Source organism: Kogia breviceps, chromosome 20 (assembly GCF_026419965.1).
Source record: "Kogia breviceps isolate mKogBre1 chromosome 20, mKogBre1 haplotype 1, whole genome shotgun sequence".
Taxonomy (NCBI): Eukaryota; Metazoa; Chordata; class Mammalia; order Artiodactyla; family Physeteridae; genus Kogia; species Kogia breviceps.
In genome coordinates this window covers 27,359,727-27,373,071 of record NC_081329.1, presented here as the reverse complement: position 1 = coordinate 27,373,071, position 13,345 = coordinate 27,359,727, and the positions used below count along the sequence as shown (strand labels likewise).

The 13,345-nt window shown below is 40.3% G+C and overlaps 1 protein-coding gene across 9 annotated transcripts in view; it reads left to right on the top strand.

The window, feature by feature from the left end:
* The first annotated feature begins 3,752 nt into the window (after window positions 1–3,752).
* The window catches only part of NSD3 (nuclear receptor binding SET domain protein 3), a 104,769-nt gene continuing 95,176 nt past the window's right edge, over window positions 3,753–13,345 (top strand). For 8 of the 9 annotated variants that reach the window (XM_059049208.2, XM_059049207.2, XM_059049205.2 and 5 more), the window contains exon 1: window positions 3,753–4,262. The gene's annotated coding sequence lies outside the window, so the exon portion shown is untranslated. The remainder of the gene's footprint in view (window positions 4,263–13,345) is intronic. The other variant, XM_067022577.1, reaches the window with a different exon arrangement.

The following is a 13,345-nucleotide window of genomic DNA, read 5'->3' as shown; positions in this document are numbered from 1 at the left end:
GTCGCGTAATATGCCTGATAATCGCCATGGTGACTATCTGGGAGTCACCAATTACATCGCTTTGATATATTCCCCCACCTTCCAACTCCTGAACTGCGGGCGGGGAAAGCAGTGAGGGGAGGGAGTGGTAGAAAGAGCGGGAATGGTGAGGAAAACACCCCCTCTCCTATATCCAGGGCCAAAAACTGGAATGCTATGAAATCTTCATATGGAAATCTGAATTCCACTAAATAAAATTGCTTTATAAATGTTCTCTTAACAGATATTGGTTATGTTGAGTAGTTTGTGTTTCTCAAATAACATTTAAAATGTATATTATAGTAGCTGTGCAATGACTTTGGCACTGCAGGTTTGGGGGCACTTCAGTTCCTATGATGGGGAACTGAGCCATCTTGGGAAAGTGAAAGATCTAAAAATGTACTCTATCCCCAGTTATCTCTACCCATCCATTTTATCTGGCTCTAGAAGGAAAACAAAATTTTGGTGGCTCTACTTTAACATGACAGGAAGGAATCGCTTTCACACGGAGAATACTTCTCTTAACATGTGACTGACCACAGACCTTACTCATCTGGGCTGCACATTTGTAAGAATAAAAGATGGCGGGTATAAAATTTCATTTCTTTAAAAAATGTAGACTGCTTTTAATCCACAAAGCATTTTTCAGCTAATAACCAAATGGATCCACGGTTACATAGGCAAAACTTTTCAGTTTGGCCACTAGAGGGCCCTTTGTGCGTGTCTGATACCCAACTTTAGACCGAAAGGCTTCACTTCACGTTCTATGTTTACGAGAGTTAACAAAATCTACAAAGCTTTATAAAGTCTCTTTACCTTTACTTCCCTGAAAATTCCCTATGGTAAATTTTGAACTCTAAAAGGCTATGTAGGTATAATTTTCACATTAATTTCATAAATTAATCACTGCACTATCATGTACATGTACTTTTCTGGAAAAGGTCATAAAAGATGCAAAAATATTCTTCTCAGTTCCCTGGAAGACATTTTATGCCGGGAAATATTCTTATTCATGCATTGTATTCATTTACAACCAGGCATAGTGAAAATCATTAAGTATTCATAAACCAGATGAACGATTCCAAGCCCAGTATTTGAAAGATGAGCTAGATTTTCTACCATGGCCATATGTCAGCAATCCCATTTTAAAAAGGGAAGGTTTAAGAATCCTTCTTATTGAAATCCATTGGTTCAAAACAATGTCTGCCTTCTCTTATCAGGCCTGGTGATTTTTTTGACTTTCAGGATAAGTGATTTATCATGTAATGAGTTTCTTAATCTTCAGAAGACAAACAAAAATGTTTTTTTCTCCCTAATCTTGGCCCTGAGAATTGTGTTAGATTGCTTTCTTTTTAGAAAAATTTTAAAATTTTCTTTTCTTAAATTTATTTTTGGCTGCTTTGGGTCTTGTTTCTGCGTGCAGCCTTTCTCTAGTTGTGACGAGCAGGGGCTACTCTTCGTTGCAATGTACGGGCTTCTCATTGCAGTGGCTTCTCTTGTTGCAGAGCATGGGCTCTAGGCGCGCAGGCTTCAGTAGTTGTGGCTCACGGGCTCTAGAGCGCAGGCTCAGTAGTTGTGGTGCATGGGCTTAGTTGCCCAGCGGCATGTGGGATCTTCCCTGGCCAGGGCTCAAACCTGTGTCCCCTGCACTGGCAGGCGGATCCTTTTTTTATATATATAAATTTATTTTATTTATTTATTGGCTGCATTGGGTCTTTGTTGCTGCATACGTGCTTTCTCTAGTTGCAGAGAGCAGGGGCTACTCTTCATTGCAGTGTGTGGGCTTCTCAGTGTAGTGGCTTCTCTTGTTGCAGAGCATGGGCTCTAGAGCACAGGCTCAGTAATTGTGGCACACGGGCTTAGCTGCTCCGTGGCATGTGGGATCTTCCCAGACCAGGGCTTGAACCTGTGTCCCCTGCATTGGCAAGCGGATTCTTAACCACTGCGCCACCAGAGAAGTCCCAGATTGCTTTCTTAATGAACTGTTTGCTCACTTTCTATGAAGAACAGAAAACATGCTCTGAACCTCATGTTAGATGCTAAAAATGTAAATTATTATTTTAATGGCCATTTCCCTAAGTACGTCTCCAAATCAAATATTATTAACAATGTGTATGTTATGCAGGAGGAGACTATGCATTTACTTCATATAAGTTTAATTTTAAACTCCTGTCAATACAGGAAGGTGGGAAAGAAGGATGGAGATAGAAAGGATCATAGCAAAGGAAAAAAAAAAAAAAGACCAATTTAACCTCTTTCCAGGAGATAGAATCAAACATTTGAAATAAGCTCAGGTGGTGTGGCCCCCTTTGGAGATCTGTGTTCTAAAAAGACATTTAAAACAAAAATGTGCTTTTATTGATTCCTTTAACTTTTGGTACCCCAAGCATAGGAACCACACAAGCATAGATTTAGAAATAGTTAATGATTAACAGTAATGGGAATGCTTAATTCTGAATATCATCCTTAGCATTATTAACAGGGTTGTGTGTGTGTGTTTTTAAACGAATGCAAAATTAGAAATCATGAAAATAATTGGTCTGTAGGAATCTTTTAATTTCCTGTTTAAGTGGTATTTAAAGATAAAGGTAGCAGGGATTGCCCGTAACGGTACCAAATAGATCCAGCACTGTAACGTCGATGGAGAGTCTAAGGTTTAGTGGTGATATGACTTTATTATTCTCAGAACGGAGTATTGGTTTCCTCATCTGGTCGCTGCCTGTGTTTCCTTTGTACTTTCATGTCTGTGCTACGACGTTCTAAGTCATTATCACCAGGCCCCAGGAAATATCAGCAAATCGGCCCACTCCTGCAAGACGAGTTTACTGTGTCACGCACCTGGTACCTTCTATTGTTTCACATAAATTTCCTAGGATGGGGAGGGATATAGGGTTACAGAGAATCTTGACTCCCGCTTCGTCCTCTCATTCTTGCGTACGTGAGCTCTGTCTGGGACAAACGCCCTCATCCCTCAAAGCGCAGGTCTGGCTGCGAGCAGCTCAGGGCCCGGCACGTGACGGGCGGGGAGCCCGCCGGTCCCTCTGGGTTGGGGTGCGGGCGGCTCTGCCTTCCTTCCCCCCGTTACCCACAAGCCCCCGGGCCCGCGGGGCGAGAAGGAAGCAGGCGTGTGGGGCCCGGGGCCTGCCAGGGAGGCGTCCGAGGAGCCTGCCATCCGAGACTGTCCCTCAAGGCTCCGGTCTGAAATCGCTGCCACACGCAGAGCCCGGTGGGACAGGGAGCTCCTCTGTGACAGCTGTCGGGCGGGAGACAACCAGGATGGGACAGAAATCGCTGTCCCCTTTCCCGCTCATCTTAACCGGGCGCCCGTTTGTAGGGGATTTCTAAGGTCTAGGGAGGGCATCGCAGTGTCACCCCGAGGAGTCCCATCTGGTGATTGACATGTGCTGTTAGAAGCATCAAAGAACACGCACGAGCACACTTTCGCCTCCCAGGCCCAACCTCTATCCTGCCTTCTAGTTTTGTTTTGTTTTTCACTCTCCTCCGCGTCGTGCCTTTCTGTCTCTCTGCCTTTATCGCCTGCGGTCTCACTTCTCGTCGAAACGCCGCCGGGCCGCTGGCGTTTCGGGATCTCCCCCAGCCCCTCCTTTCCGCCCGCCGACTGGCCTCTTCCTCCTTCAGCCCACTGCGCCCCGAGCCCCGGACTGCATTTCCCGGCAGGCGCGGCGGCCAGCGGCCAATAAGCGGCTGAGGATTTGGCGGCGGCGGCGTCCCGAGAGTCGGGGTGGGGGGGGCTTTGTGCGCGGCGGCGGCGGCGGCGGCGGTCCCTGTGGCGGCGGGAGCGGGCGGCAGCGGCGACCGAGACGGAGGCGGAGGGGGACTGTCCACTGGTCGCCGCGGAGAGGCGTGCGAGGAGGCCGAGTCTAGTCCCGAAGACCCTGCTGCCCCGGCCCGGCCGCCAGCCACGGGCTGGTCTCTAGCAGCTGCAGCTGCGCGGCGACCCCCATCCCTCCGTCTCCGCTGCCCACCCCACCGCCCGCAGTCTTCCTCCTCTTGCTGCGCGCCCGGCCCGGCCTGGCCGTGGCCCTCCTCGGTGCCGGCCGCCATGGCAGAGGCGTCCGGCGCGGGGGAAATCTAGCCCGGGGATTTCATGCGGCCTAGCTTGGTTCCGCCTCCTGCCCCCGCGGCCCCGGCGGCTGCCTGCACCCCAGCCCTACTCCGGGCCTCCGTGTGTCTCCTGTGATCGTACTGACACGGCCGGGGGGTTAGAATGGAACAAAGTGAAGGTAAAGTGAATGCGTGTGTGTGTGTGTGTGTGTGTTTGTGTGCGCGCGCGCTGGAAGGAAGCGCTGAGGTGGGGACGGCGAGGAGGGGGCGACCTAGGGATGGGACCCGGGTAGGGAGAGAGACCTTAGCAGGGATGGGAGGACTAGCGGGTGGCCTGAAAGGGTTCGAGGGGAGTCCAGAAGGATGGAGCAAGGCGGGGGGTGTGGAGGGGATTGGGAGGTGGGGCAGGAGAGGTAGGATTGGGATGAGGGATGGAGTGGCGCTAAACTGGGAATTGGGAGTAGAGGTGGGATGGGGGCGGGGATAAAGATGGAACGGGGGAGGGGCAGGGGAGAGGAGAAGAGTTAGAGGTTTGGAGATAAGAGACCTGGGTGGACAGAGAAGTAGGCAGGTTTGGGGGTGGAGTATGGGAACTAGGAGAGTCTGGGGGAAGGAGAAAGAATTAGGTGGAGAGATGGGGCCTCAAGGGAGACACGAGGGAATGGAAGTGGAGGAAAAGGTGGATTAGGAAAAAGGGATGAGAAATGCTTGAGACAGGATGCAATAGGAAGATAGGAAATAGACTCAGGAACTGGGAGACCCAGGATTGGGCTCGGGAAGGAAATTAACTGAATGTTGAGAAGGATGAGAACTATGGACCAAGCGTCACAGTCAGTGTGGGAGGAAAAGAAGGGGAAGGGGGTTGTTAAAGTGTTAGGAAGGGAAAGCCTTTTGTTCCTATATTTGTGTGTATTCTGTGCCTTTTCTTTCAAGGCTAGATAATGGAGAAGCTAGTGGTTATGGTGTTGTGAAATGGGGAGGTGTGGGTTTTACTGCTTTGAGGTGCTTTGAGGGAGGAGGAGGTGTGTTCGTGTAATGGTAACAAGACAGAGAGAGACATGGCCATAATTTGATGGTTTTGGTGAGGGAGTGAAGACTATTCGGTTTTAAAGGGGGCAGGGGCAGCCATGTTTGCTGCCAGGCACTGCAGTGTAAATAAATTCCTTCTTCTCTCCGACATCAGTATGAATCTGGAAGGGGCCAGTTCAGATTGTTAACCCCCTTTCTTGCTATTCATGAACTCTTCCCATACATCTTGGGGTCATTTAAAATTATTCATAACCACCAAAGGAGGTAGTAATGTTTTCCATCTTGTGTGTTTTGCTGGCCCCCCCTTCCCCTTTTCCTTCTGGTTGCGAACAAGGCATGCTAATGAACTGCGGTGTAAAATTTAACCCCTTTAATAAAGTTAAAACTATATTTTTTACTAGCTGAAGGAATCCTTACTACTCTTATTTCAAACATGGTCATGAAAAGTCTTTTAAATATTGAAAATTCATTTGTTTCAGAAGCCTCAGAAGCAGTTAACATGTTTTCTGCAATTCTTTAAGTAAACAAGGAAATTGCCTCGGTTATTTTACTTGGGCTTGTGCTCTCGGCAAAGCACTGTGTGAGGGGAGGGGAGGGGTAGGAAGGTCTGCTGTGGTACATTATCTGCTTGCTGTAGTTTGCGTGTTGGAAAAATGAGAAATGTGTGTATTTTAAAATGGTGTTTCTGATGGCTCTTGCTTATAGGTGATGGGTGTGTTAAGAAGTGTTTTCTTTTTTAAAATAAACTCTCTTCCATCCTTTCTCATTGCTTTCATACAATTGCCCAGTACAATCTCCAAATGTCAGTTCAGCACAGTGCAATGATCTATGAAGCAGGCATGCAGAGCTCAGAGCGTCATTCAGGTGCCAGGATTTTTTTGTTGGGAACTTCAGGTCACTCTCAGGAAAGCTACAGTAACTCTCAAATGTATTCACGTGTATCTACTTATGTGATTTGAAATAGTTACTATTCTAAAGCTTTAAATACTAACAAACTTAAGGTAGCTGAACTAAGTGGAGCCTATTTTATTTTCATATTGAAAAGGATTAAATGTGTGTGACCTTTTGTTTTTGTTTTATCATTGTAATTGGGAGAATCCAAACTTTAATCCGTCATATTGGTATTGAAACTGTTCTCTAATACCAGGAAGGCCTGTTAAAATTGTAATATGATGGACTCAAACCAGTTGTGCTACATATTGATTTTATCTATCCTAATGCCTCATCCTTTCAAGTTGTTATATAGAATTTTAGGATATGTTCTTGGACTGTTGGAAAAATTAAATTGAATATTGTTAGAGTGTTACTTTGGGAGAGCATTTTTAGTATAGAGGTCAGATTTACAACTTATTTTGATTTGATAATATTCAGCCTGAATTTTAAAAAATCTTATGAGAAAAAGTTCCACTCAAAAAATCCATTCAGTATGCTTTTTTGGAATTTATTTTTATGGAGATTTCATTTTTATATCTCTTACTTGATTGACATGTTATTTGTAATTAATTTGTGAATGAACCATCAGTGCCATAAATTTTTAGGAAAATGAGAAATTGTTGTATATTAAAATAAGAAAAGACTCTTGGAAGCTTGAATTACTTTAAAAAAAAAAAAAGTTTACTCCTAGATATTCAGCATTTTTTAAAGATAAAGGTCACCTGCCCAGCGGTCATGAGTATTCTGGCTCCTGGCTAGGTATCCACATGTAATGAAGAAGGCTGCATCTAGTTAGTTGATACTTAATTAAAACCCAGACTGTGCTCTGATTACCATGTCCCTCATCAGCTCACCTGTTACCTGTGATCGATTTTTTTTTTTTTTTGACTTTAAGTTAATAGATATGCCCTTTCTTATACTGATCAGATTGAATGAGTTTGGAGTAAAGGAAATTGGTTGCCTTTGAGATTGGTCATCCTTGAATGAATTGTCAAAGTTTTTAGTCAGTTGTCTGATTCTAAGATACACTCCATTTCTGGAATTTATAATAATATTTATAATAAGCCTAGTAGTGGCTACTAATAGTTGTTGTCCTCTAACAATGTGCTGTGATAAATGTCTTATATGGATGATTTCCTTTCATCCTCCCAACAGTTGTGGGAGGGTTAGTACTGTTAACTCCTTTTTTACAGATGGAGAGGTTGAGGTTAAACACCTTAATACCACACAGATGGTAAACAGCAAAGCCAGTATACGAACCCAGGTCTTTTCTAATTATAAAACCTGATCAGCAGACCTTTACTTTTATTTTCTTGTAAAGATTCGTAAAAATAATACACGTTCATTATTTAAATTTTTTGGAATATTATAAAAGACTATAAGAGGTTTAAAAAAAAGTTAACACTCTGTTCTCCACTAACAACCATTTTGAAGTTTCTTGGGTGTCCTCCTAGAAAATTTCTGTACATATGTACGTACATCTGTCTTAAAATACATACAAATTCTATCACACTTTGCATTTTGCTTTTTTGTTTTAGTAGGCTACCTGGGACATCTTTCAAACAAGCACATATGGACCTACAGCTTTCTTTTTTTTAAGGGTCATTGTTTGAAAGATTGATTAATATTAACGTTAAGTTGTTAACAAGTTTTTGCTATTACAAGTAATTTAGCAGGTCTTGAATTAAGTCCCTAACAGCCTATTTAAATAGAAGAGATATAGTCCAACTACTTTCTTTACAAGAGAAATCACTGAGACCAGAGAAGTTAAGTCCAAGGCTTTGGTGACAAACCTGTCACTTGACTGTTTATACCACATCACATTACTTCATTATTGTGGAAGTATTTGTGCATTCTGTGAAAGCTCAAGGTGAGGGGGAATACTCAAGGTCAGGCATGGTTAGTATAATGAGCGCAAGGGGATTAAGTTGCAGTGAGGTAAAGGCTCTTGCTTCTCTTTTTCCATTCTTTTTTCACCATGTTGTACATATAGCATTTATACAAAATATTTTTACATGCATAAATATGTCTTGTCCAGGTATCTTGAAGTTTGTATTTTGGGTAATGAAGTGGTTTTGGCAGAATTTTTCCTGTTTTAATAAAATTATCAATGAAATTTAAAAAAAAAAGAGGTCTATCGTGGTCCTGGAAAAGAACTTGGAAAGAATACCTAATTGAAAACAAGTTTTTAAAAAATCTTAGGCATCACTGATTATTTTTAATTATTTTTTTTACTATCAAGAAGAAAATTCGTAACCATTGATACTTATTCATTGAATTCGTTTAAAACAAAAAGTCTGTTTTAGACACTTAAAATATTAAAATCAGGGCTTCCCTGGTGGCGCAGTGGTTGAGAATCCGCCTGCCGATGTAGGTAGGGGACATGGGTTCGTGCCCCAGTCCGGGAAGATCCCACATGCCGCGGAGCGGCTGGGCCCGTGAGCCATGGCCGCTGAGCCTGCGCTTCCAGAGCCTGTGCTCCGCAACTGGAGAGGCCACGGCAGTGAGAGACCCGCGTACCGCAAAAAAAAAAAAAAAAAAAAAAAAATTAAAATCAAGGTTTATAATTTGGTATCTATCCATAAAATCTATTTTGGTGCATTGCTGTTTTCAGTTTTACTAAAAAAAAAAAAAAAAAATAGGAGTCTATTATTTTTTGAAAGAGCAACTAAGATGATTTATTCATGTGTTAATAAACAACATGTCCAGCATTTGAGTTTTTAAATGAATGGTGAGCTTTATTTCTGCAGGCTAATCTTTTAATAAATATAAATAAAGATAAATTTAAGAAACTGATTATACTACGACTATCTAACACATTTTTAAAATACTCAGAGGTTTTTCGTTTTGTTTTTATTGTTGACCTTACTAAGTACTTAATAAGTACTTTTAAACACTTCTGTATTATGTTGTGCTAGTACAGGGTGGCATGAAAAGAAGGAAAAAGGCATATTTAAAATTTTGTGATTTAGAGAATGTTCAGTTTTTACTAGATGGATGTGTTTTGTTACTTCTAAAGTACATCTGCTTATTGACAAAATTTTGCATTTGGAAAGCTCTTTGATAAATGATTCTTGGCTTATTCTTAAATTTTAGATGTGAATCTGTGTTATCATTGACTGATCTACAATGAGAACTCTTTTTTCCACTATGTTCCCTCTTTCATCTAGATTTAGAAGTATATTGAGGAGAGAGTGAATAGGAAAATTTTAAAAATTTATATTCATATAGTTTCCATTTTAACCATATACATATATGAATATTATTATCTAATAATACTTTGTTTTACGTGGTATCTTCTGAGATGTTTGATAGACTTCCAGCACAGTAACTTCTGTGTGTGTGTGTGTGTGTGTGTGTGTGTGTGTGTGTGAGAAGTTGGAAAGCACAAGAATTATTTAACTCAATTTAAATAAGTAGGTATTTTAAATTTAAGAAATGTGTGGCTTCCTGGGATTTTGTGGGTAAAATAAAATTTAGTTTATCAAATTGATTTGAGATTCAAAAGATTAGAAGTGTCATGTGGAGGCTTGCCTACTGGCATTTTGGCTGTAGCCAAGATGGTATTGTGTCTAGTGAGTCTTGTGTTACTCACATCTGTTAGCTGTGGAGTCTTAAGAAAGCTGTACATAAAAAACAAACAGGGCTTCCCAGGTGGCGCAGTGGTTGAGAATCCGCCTGCCCATGCAGGGGACACGGGTTCGTGCCCCGGTCCAGGAAGATCTCACGTGCCGCGGAGCAGCTGGGCCCCTGAGCCATGGCCACTGAGCCTGCGCGTCAGGAGCCTGTGCTCCGCAACGGGAGAGGCCACAACAGTGAGAGGCCCGCGTACCACCAAAAAACAAACAAACAAACAAGCAAAGACTTTTAAAGTGCATTTTAAAGACTTTTGTAAAACATGACATATAAAGATAAAAGCATAAAACCTAAATGTACAGTATAAACAAATTATTAGAAAACAAACATCATGTAGTCACCACCCAGGTAATACGCCCTGTAAGAAAAGCTGCAGAGACAGTCTCATTGGTTTAAGTGGTATTGTCTTGGTGGTAATTGGACTTGAGGGATAATAGTGTGCTGAAAAGAAAGCTGAAAAATTAATAACCATGAGGAGTCAGCACAGGTAAAAACTGAATCGCCAGTTTTTATTTGTTGTTATCAAAAGGGTTATCTAGACAATTTTAAAAAGTTTCCTCACATTTAGTGTAGTCATTTAGTCATTTGAAATCTTGTTGCTTTACTAATGAATGTGAAACAAAAATAATGCTGAATCCTACAAGAATCATGCCATGTTGCATAAAGCTGTTTCTTCAGAGTTCATCTCTGATGCAGTTTTTGGTACGATTCAGTGACTACTGGTTTTAGATTTATGTGCAGACTCTAACAATGGCTTTTGCTTAGGAAATGACAGATTTGCCTGTATCAGTGATACCCTAAGTATCTTATTTACAAAAACTAGTTTGACTCCCTTGCTTTCACATTAATGTAACCATTAGAAAAAGTATTAACCTGAACAGTGGCAGTCTATGTTGACTCTTCCATCCTTGGTCCCTCTTGATCTTACCTTGTCTGCATCTTGGCTAGGTGAACCAGATTTCTTTTTTAACTGGAGAAACCTACTTTAATGTGCTTCCCTCACTTTCTAGACATATTTTCTTATGTGCATGGAAAGGTTAAATGTTGACTTTGGAGGATTTTGATAGCAGAAAAAAGTTGAATTTTTTTGAGTAATTTAAAAAATTTTATTATTTATTTATTTGTTCATTTTTGGCTGTGTTGGGTCTTCGTTGCAGTGCACGGGCTTCTCATTGCGGTGGCTTCTATTGTTGCGGAGCACGGGCTGTAGGCGCGCGGGCTTCAGTAGTTGTGGCGCACAGCCTCAGTAGTTGTGGCTCGCAGGCTCTAGAGCGCAGGCTCAGTAGTTGTGACGCACGGGCTTAGTTGCTCTGCGGCATGTGGGATCTTCCCGGACCAGGGCTCGAACCCGTGTCCCCTGCATTGGTAGGCGGATTCTTAACCACCACGCCACCAGGGAAGTCCCTAAGTTGAATTTTTTTTCCCCTTCTGACTACCTGATGAATACAGACTATTTGCATAAAACTCTGCAGTGTGGACTTTAAGAAGGACATTTTTATAACACATCTGTATACATAAATTAAATCTTTTATTTGGCTGTTATAATTCTGTTACTTTAAGCTGTCTGTGTTTTTCTTGATCACTGCCGGATCCAAATACATTGCAATATGGTATTTCATATCTGTGGTGAGAAACTTCATGCTATGCTTCACCTAAAATTCCAATAGAATGTTGTTCTTTTTTATTCTGTGTGAAGGTTAAATACATCCCTTGCTATTTTTTTCTCCTGCAAGGATGAGAAGTAATTATTTTAAATCTTGAAATGACTGTATATGTTGAGTTTTCCTAGATGTGGAAACACACATAATTTGATATAATAGTTTTTTAAACCTAAAGTAGGTAATTTGGCTTTGTATATGAAGTAGGGTTAATATACTTTTGGTCATCTCATGCTTTCTGTGTTGTTATCACCTGTACAGTTTAGCCTTGATCATTAGAATTTATTGTGTCATAGAATTAGGGTGTTGAGGTTAAGGTCTTAATTAAGGTATTACATCCATATGCATATAGGTCCACACACACAGTGCCCCTAAGAAATGCTGATAGCCCTATTAGGTTTTTTTTTATAGAATCTTTTTAAAAAAATTTAATTTATTTTTATACAGCAGGTTCTTATTAGTTATCTCTTTCATACATATTCGTGTACACATGTCATTCCCAATCTCCCAATTTATCCCACCACCACCACTACCCCCAACCCTATTAGTTTTTAATTTTTAATGGAAAATTTGTACTTTCCAAAGTGGCTGGTAGTTTTTTTTTTTTTTTTTTGGCTGGTAGTTTTAAAATAACATTTATTATGTTTAAGTTATGAAAGGGTTGTTTATTGTAGAGAAATTGAAAACCAGTAAGATACAAAGGTTAAAATCACCTGAAATCCTACCAACTGGAAACAACTACAGTTAACATTTTGTTCTGTGTCTTTCCAGTGTTTTTCTTGTGCATACCTGTATTTTTCTTTTTTACAAATTGGAATAGTATATAATATTATTTTATAACCTACTTTATTGTGAAATAAATTTTTTTGAGAATGTGATTTTTTAAACTGATATATAATTTCATTGTATGGTTCTGCCATATCTATTTACCATTATTCTGTTGATGGTGTTTTAGGCAGTTTGCAATTTTTAGATAAAATTTGATGAACATTCTTACATATTTAAAAAATTGTATGACTGTGATGATTTGATTACAATAAATTCCTAGAAGTAGAATTACTTAACAGGTCTAAACATTACAAAAGTTTTTGACACATATTTCCAATATTTTCTCCAGAAAGGTTTTTTTTAAATAACAGTTTCATTGAGAAATAATTCACATACCATACAAGTTACCCATTTAAAATGTACAATGCAGTGGTTTTTAGTATATTCATAGAATTGTGCACCATCACCACAGTCGATTTTAGAACATTTCCAGCAAGGTTTGAACCAATTTAAACTCCTAGCAATATCAGAAAGGCTTTGTTTTTAAAAACTGCAATTTGTGTTTTTTTTTTTTTTTTTTTTTTTTGTGGTTTTTAAAGTGTAGTACAGGTATACAAGAATGCAGCAGCTTGTGTGATACATTTTTTCTTTATAATTCCTATTACTTATTTTAAAAAATTTTATTTCCAGCCTTATTGAGTTGTAATTGATATATACTTTATATCAATTTATAGAGTGAGATGTTAAAAGTCATCTGTGAAAACAAGATGCTCATATTCCTGTCTTAAGAAAACATGACATAAAGTTTAAGCTTATAAAACAAAGTATGTGGTAGATTTTTTGAATTATAAAATCATCTTTCCATTCAGTCACGATGCCTTTATTGAGAAAGCGTTGTATGTGGTTTAAAATACCTTTCTTTTCATCCAAATTTTATTCAGAAACACCTTATTTTAGGAAATGTCTATGGAAAGTATGCTATACCTATATAGTTAACTATAGCAAACTTATTGTATAAAATGTATGGCCTTCTTTTTATTGAGAGGTTTGCTTTGCTCTAACTGACCTTCACCCTGAAAGTTGTTCTGTTTGCTTTAAGCCATTTAACAAAACTTTTTTTTTTTTTAGCTCGATGGGCAGTGGAGTGTAGGGCAAGTGTCTGGGAGACCCGAGTTCTTACGCCCACCATACCTCTACCACTGGGGCTCAGTGTTCTTACCTCTGAATTGGAGATGAAA